Below are 5,789 nucleotides of genomic sequence, written 5' to 3'. Positions count from 1 at the left end.
CGTTGTTTTCGCCAAAATACGGTCAAAAGTACTGCAAGCTTGTGAACAGTGATTTGCACGCGTAAACAACAGTTTAAGGGAACTGCAAAACGTATTGACTGCGTAGAACCAATCTGTGTGTGTAAAAACAAACTGTTGCAAATGTCTAAATGACTTGTTGTGTATGTAGGGCAAAGCGTTGCCGTAATAATCCGATATGTACATCTCCGTCTTTCTTTTATCTGCGCTTACACTTTTGGCACGAATCTCTCACTCACTGAGTTTTGCAAGCGTGAGAGGGAGGGAGGGCGGGTCCACCACCTTCTTGTAGCCAATCAAATGAGGATCTAGCGGACTCTCCATTTACTCTTATCTGATTGGTTCAGTAAACACAGAACATGGCAAAACATTTATCTATATTTAGTTCAAGATCGTTCTCCCTGTCGGTGAAAGGGTATTTTAATGTACACAAATATATAAAAAAAGTAAATAAATAAATAACAATTAAAACATGATACTTTAGGTTGTGTATCATTAAGTTGTGTGTTCATACTGAATTTCAAACTGTATAGTATCGTTTTTAGGCTATATATGATATATTAGTTCATTGTAATATTGTAATTTTGATGCTAATTGCAGATGGCCTAGTATTTGCACTATGCACATGCATAATTTCATGCAATTAATTACACTTACGAGTAACAGTAAAATGCTGCAAATTATTTTTTCTTACGCTTGAAACGCGATTTACACTTTTAAAAAGCTTCTCTTGCGCACGCAAATTTAATTTATGCTTACAGTCTTGTGTACACTTCCGCAACTCTTATCCTGCATATGCAAATCTTTTAGTCACTATTATAACGCCATAAAATACCCATACAAGGAGTTCCACCCTTCTGAAACTTGTAAGAACCCCGGGAGTGTGTATTCGGTGCAGAAATACTTAAGTCCAAATCGTTTTTTTTTTTTTTTTTTTTTTTTTTTTTTTACTTTGGCCATGTTTCGCATGAGAATCCAACTCTTTAACAGTGTAAATAACTCAACATGCAGGAAACAGCATTGGACCCCTCCCTTTAAAACTGGTTTTGTGGTCCATGGTCATATATGGCTTTACCTAGCTAATATTTAAATATATTGCATCTCTTTCTCTGTGACAGAGTCCTTTAGGACCAGGTGCATCTGTCCATTCCTGGATGACTTACTGACAAGCCCTATTTTGACATGCCCGTCCAATAAGCTGGAGGCCATCTAGAGATCTCCATCCTGCCACCAATCAAACCAGTATTTGTCATGTACTGTCAAGCCGGCCATTTGATAAATGCCACACCCCTCCTCCATCTCAAGCCAACCAGTCAGATGTAAATACATTTTCTCAGTGGAATTCTCTCTCGCCTCATGTTCAAAATAGAGAAAGTAAACAAGTTACCAAAAAAAAAAAGAAAAACAAAAGCAAAAGCCGCTCTTTTGTTAGACATGAAATAATTTCTGGGCAGATTCTTTTATTTCCTCCTGTTACATGAAACCCCTCACCGCCGCCATTCCCCGAGGAAGTCTTGCATTCTCCCTGCATTCAAGGCCATTGTTTGTGCTTTTAAATTGATAAGTGAATCAGAGGGGCATTACAGCATTAATTATTAATTTCACATTGTGAGACAGGAACAAGAGCACATCAAAAAACTGCAATGAATCAGAACGACTTTATGCCGACAACAAAGGCCTAAAGTGCTGAGTGGAATATAAATGCATGTTTGACAGGAGGTGAAACAGCCATGTTGAGGCTCGGTGGACCTTTATGCACTGAAAAAAATGATTCATTGAATTTACTAAATTTTTTTAAGGAAAGTGGTTGCAATCAATTGATTTGATCTAAATTTAAACAAACACATTTATTTGGATTTAAACAATTTTATTTAGTTAACTTAGTATTAAAAAAATGAGTAATTTCAGCCCAATTTAAATATGCTACTTCCTCTTAATTTATTTAATTGTTTCTGAAGAAAAAATATTCATTGAATTTACTCAATTTTTTTAAGGTAAGTGGTTGCAATCAATTTATTTTAGCTACATTTAAATAATCACATTTTGTTGACTAAATTTCAAAATTGTTTTAATCACTTACCTTAAAAAAATCCTTTTCTTAAGGAGAGGTTCTTAAATGGCTTTGCAAATACACACAACAAGTTTAATGTTTTGAATTTATTTTTAATGTCATCAAATGTAAATTCAGTAACAGTTTCTTTGTATATACAACAAGTGTTTGGAAGACAAGTGCTTACTTAACGTTGCACATTCACAAAATAAAAATTAACAAAAATTCACAGGTGAAAGAGGCCACATTGTTGAGTGCGGACTTGGAATTGCAAAATTAATAAAAAATATGTGGAAACAGGCAACAGTATATAGTGATTAAACAGTATATTGTATTTTTTCAATAGTGAATAAAACAATAGTGCTAAAACTGTTCATATGTCATGCAACAAACTGCAATTTGTAATGGATTTTACAGGTATGCCCATGGTGATGTGTTGTGGGTCTTTCAAGGGGTCATCTCTTTGACTGTCCTATATTTAAATAAAAAGAAACTGTTATTAGTAGGGTTGGGTATCAACTGATATTTACCAGCCAATATGCACAAAAACAAATCAGTATGTCATAAACAGCTGTTTTTTTTTAAGTTAAAGTGAAAGGAAGCAGATGAGAAAGAAAACTGACAAATCTATTTGTATATCTCCCACATGCTGTTCCTAATCTGCAAATGGAACACAAATTCAGATATTTTTAATGAGATCTGTGAGCTTTCTAACCCTGCATAGACAGCAACGCAACTCAGCTGAAATGTTCTTAGGCCAAGAAACACATTAAAGATATTGGTAAAATAGTCCATGTGACATCAGTGGTTCAACAGTAATTTCATGAAGCTACGAGAATACTTGTGCGCAAAGAAAACAAAAATACAGACTCCTCCGCGCCACCGTCTGCCATTCATGAGAGTACCATGACACAAGTGTTTGGTGTTGCTGACATGAACATGCATGGGCTGAACCATGTTTATAAGCAAAGAAAAACACACGCATATGTCATTGTAGTCTTGACAATGGAGGCAGGAAGAAGAATTGTTGAATAAAGTTATTTTTGTTTTCTTTGCACATTAAAATTATTCTTTAGCTCTGTAAAGATACGGTTGAACCACTGATGTCACATAAATGGTTACACTTATGTCCTTAGTACGTTTTTGGGCCAGTTATATTGTTGCCTATGCAAGTCCAGAAACCTCTCAGATTTCATTAAAAAAATGTTTTAATTTTTTTTGGTTCTGAAGATAAACTAAGGTCTTCTGGGTTTGGAAAGACATGAGGGTGAGTAATTAACGACAGAATTTTCATTTTTTGGGCAACTATAACCCTTTTAGTATTTGAAATTTAAGTAGAATTTAAATTCAAGCAGAGACATTTTTGTCTGGACACTGTATTTGACATTACTGTGTTAAATAATAATACATATGGGAAAGGAAAAGACACTTGATAAATGAATACATACCTCCTGTAAAATGCCGAAATATTTGACCATTTTCCTCCCAGTAAGACCTCCTTTCTGGAAAACAGCAGTGATCTGTGGAACATAACATATTACATTATATGATATATTTCATTAAAGTCAACTGTTTATTGTAAAATGCTTTAATACTAAAAATACTTACTGTGCATATTGCTGGAATAATACAACTTCAGGAAAGTGGCGAACCTGGAAACTTCCTTTGGCATCAAGGAAATGGTATGTGTCCTAGTCACAGGAACATGCAGAGAGTCCCTCAAATGAAAGTAAAAACACAATAATTATTATTGCTAGTTTAAAATGCTGCACCATTAAAGCTAGCAAAAAGGGGCATGTTCACATGATTACAATTGTGAACACTAAAAACATTCAGAAATCCAATGTTATATTGTGAGATTTACTGATAGGAACTAACTGGAAATTCCCCTCATAACTTCATGCCTTCGTCCATATTTTTGATTTCCCGGAACTTTCTATTACAAGGCATAGTTATTTGGAGTTGTGATGGTGTCCAGTATGAACGAAACACATCTAACGTAACACCACAAATAAAGTTTGAGTCTGTGGAAACAATTCTACAGTACAAACACGCAGTTAAGGATACGATCTGCCCATCATTGCTTTAAATGCAATAGTTGCCACAGAAGTTAATAATTTTTTTCGGTATCACGCAAGCACTACCTTACCTTCAGCCAAAACAAACTGCTCTTGAACAAACAAGTTAAGGACATTAAAGATGACCCGTCCAAAAGGATTTAACGTTATATGTCATGTTTAACCACATTAGAAGCCGGCAGATTCCCGAAGGACTGGCTGTGGTAACGTTAACTTTACTTAGGCGGGAACACCAATAACGTTACCGGCCTGAGCATCTCCGAAAGCGCTTAAGCATTTAAATAGACGCTATCCTTTCAAATAAACGGCGTATTTTAGGCTTATACAACTACATTTTCATACAAAAATATCTTAAAAGTACATTCTGTCACATAAAAAAGTATTATTTGTGTTATTTGTGTAAGTTATATGTGACCGTCCGTTGGTCGCTGTGGAATTTCTCCCAAAGACTCATTTTGCAGATATTATTTATACAGCGAACAAACTATTTACTGGAATAAACAGTGCTACACTACATTATTACTCACATAAATATTACTCACCGTGTAAATCGACCGAATGATGAAAACTCCGGGTCCGGAATGAAAAGTTCCCACCGTGAACCTGACTGAGTCGTGACTGGAAACTCCTTTTGGCGCCAGGGAGAATGTGCATTTGTGCGCATGCGCAGAAAGTTTACTTAATATTTTCTAACTGAATTTAATTAATTCACATGGCTTGGATTTAAAACACATGTAATTCGCTTAAAACAAATTAATACTTATTAATTAAAATCAAAAACTAAATTTTTATTATTTAAACTAGCGAAATTGAATCATGCTTAATTTAATTGGGGCCATAATCATTTTTTTCAGTGTGCTAATGACCTACTGTAAGCCTGCACAAGTTGATATTGTAGAGGGAAAAGCATTTACTACTTTGCACTGAAACGCCTCCACTGGTCAGATAAAAAAAGGACAATTTATGGTTTTTTGGCTTTAGTTTTCTAAGAGTTTAAGGTTTTATAACAGCAATTCTCCTATGTAGAAAGAGTCAATACCTGAATTAGGATTGATCGTGAAATCATGTAAACTGTATTTTATTGATGTGGGCTGCTGTAGGCTACAGTAGACAACCACTAAACAAATTATTATGCCTCTTCTAAACCGTGCGACTCAATATATGCATGGGTCATGTATACTCAATATATGTACACTTATAAAAAAAGGTTCGAATGTTAGTCACAGTGATGCCCTGGAAGAACAATTGTGGGTTTACCAAAGAACCTTTCAGTGAGAAGATCTTAAAATAATCCTTTTTTTGTTTTTGTTTAGTGTGAAAAACTTTTTAATAATGCAATGGAAATGTTCCATGGATGTTCTTCATTCATTAATTCATTATTCATTCATTTATGGTCAAATGAATGCAGCCTTGATGAGCATAAGAGAAATTAAATTTAAAAAGAAATTAAATTTGAACTTTGAACTTGCCCTACAAATTTGTTTTATTTGGAATTACATTTAAAAAAAAAATAAATAAATAAATAAAATGAAGAAATAAATAAATAAAAATAAAATAAATATATTTTTAATTGAGATTAATACATAATATGAAAGCTAATGGTATTTGAAAATCTGTAATCTGAGGGTGCAAAAAAATCTAAA

The 5,789-nt window shown here is 34.1% G+C and overlaps 1 long non-coding RNA gene across 1 annotated transcript; it reads right to left on the bottom strand.

The window, feature by feature from the left end:
- Positions 1–2,160: 2,160 nt before the first annotated feature.
- Positions 2,161–4,800, bottom strand: LOC141283734 (uncharacterized). Its single transcript, XR_012338201.1, has 4 exons — positions 4,689–4,800; positions 3,677–3,786; positions 3,517–3,588; positions 2,161–2,540 (listed from the first exon to the last, which is right to left on the bottom strand). It is a non-coding gene; the product is annotated as an uncharacterized lncRNA (long non-coding RNA).
- Between the last annotated feature and the right edge of the window lie 989 nt (positions 4,801–5,789).

The sequence above is a fragment of the Garra rufa genome, chromosome 13 (genome assembly GCF_049309525.1).
Source record: "Garra rufa chromosome 13, GarRuf1.0, whole genome shotgun sequence".
NCBI lineage: Eukaryota > Metazoa > Chordata > Actinopteri > Cypriniformes > Cyprinidae > Garra > Garra rufa.
The sequence above is the reverse complement of the archived record's forward strand: the minus strand, read 5'-3'. Positions and strand labels throughout refer to the sequence as shown.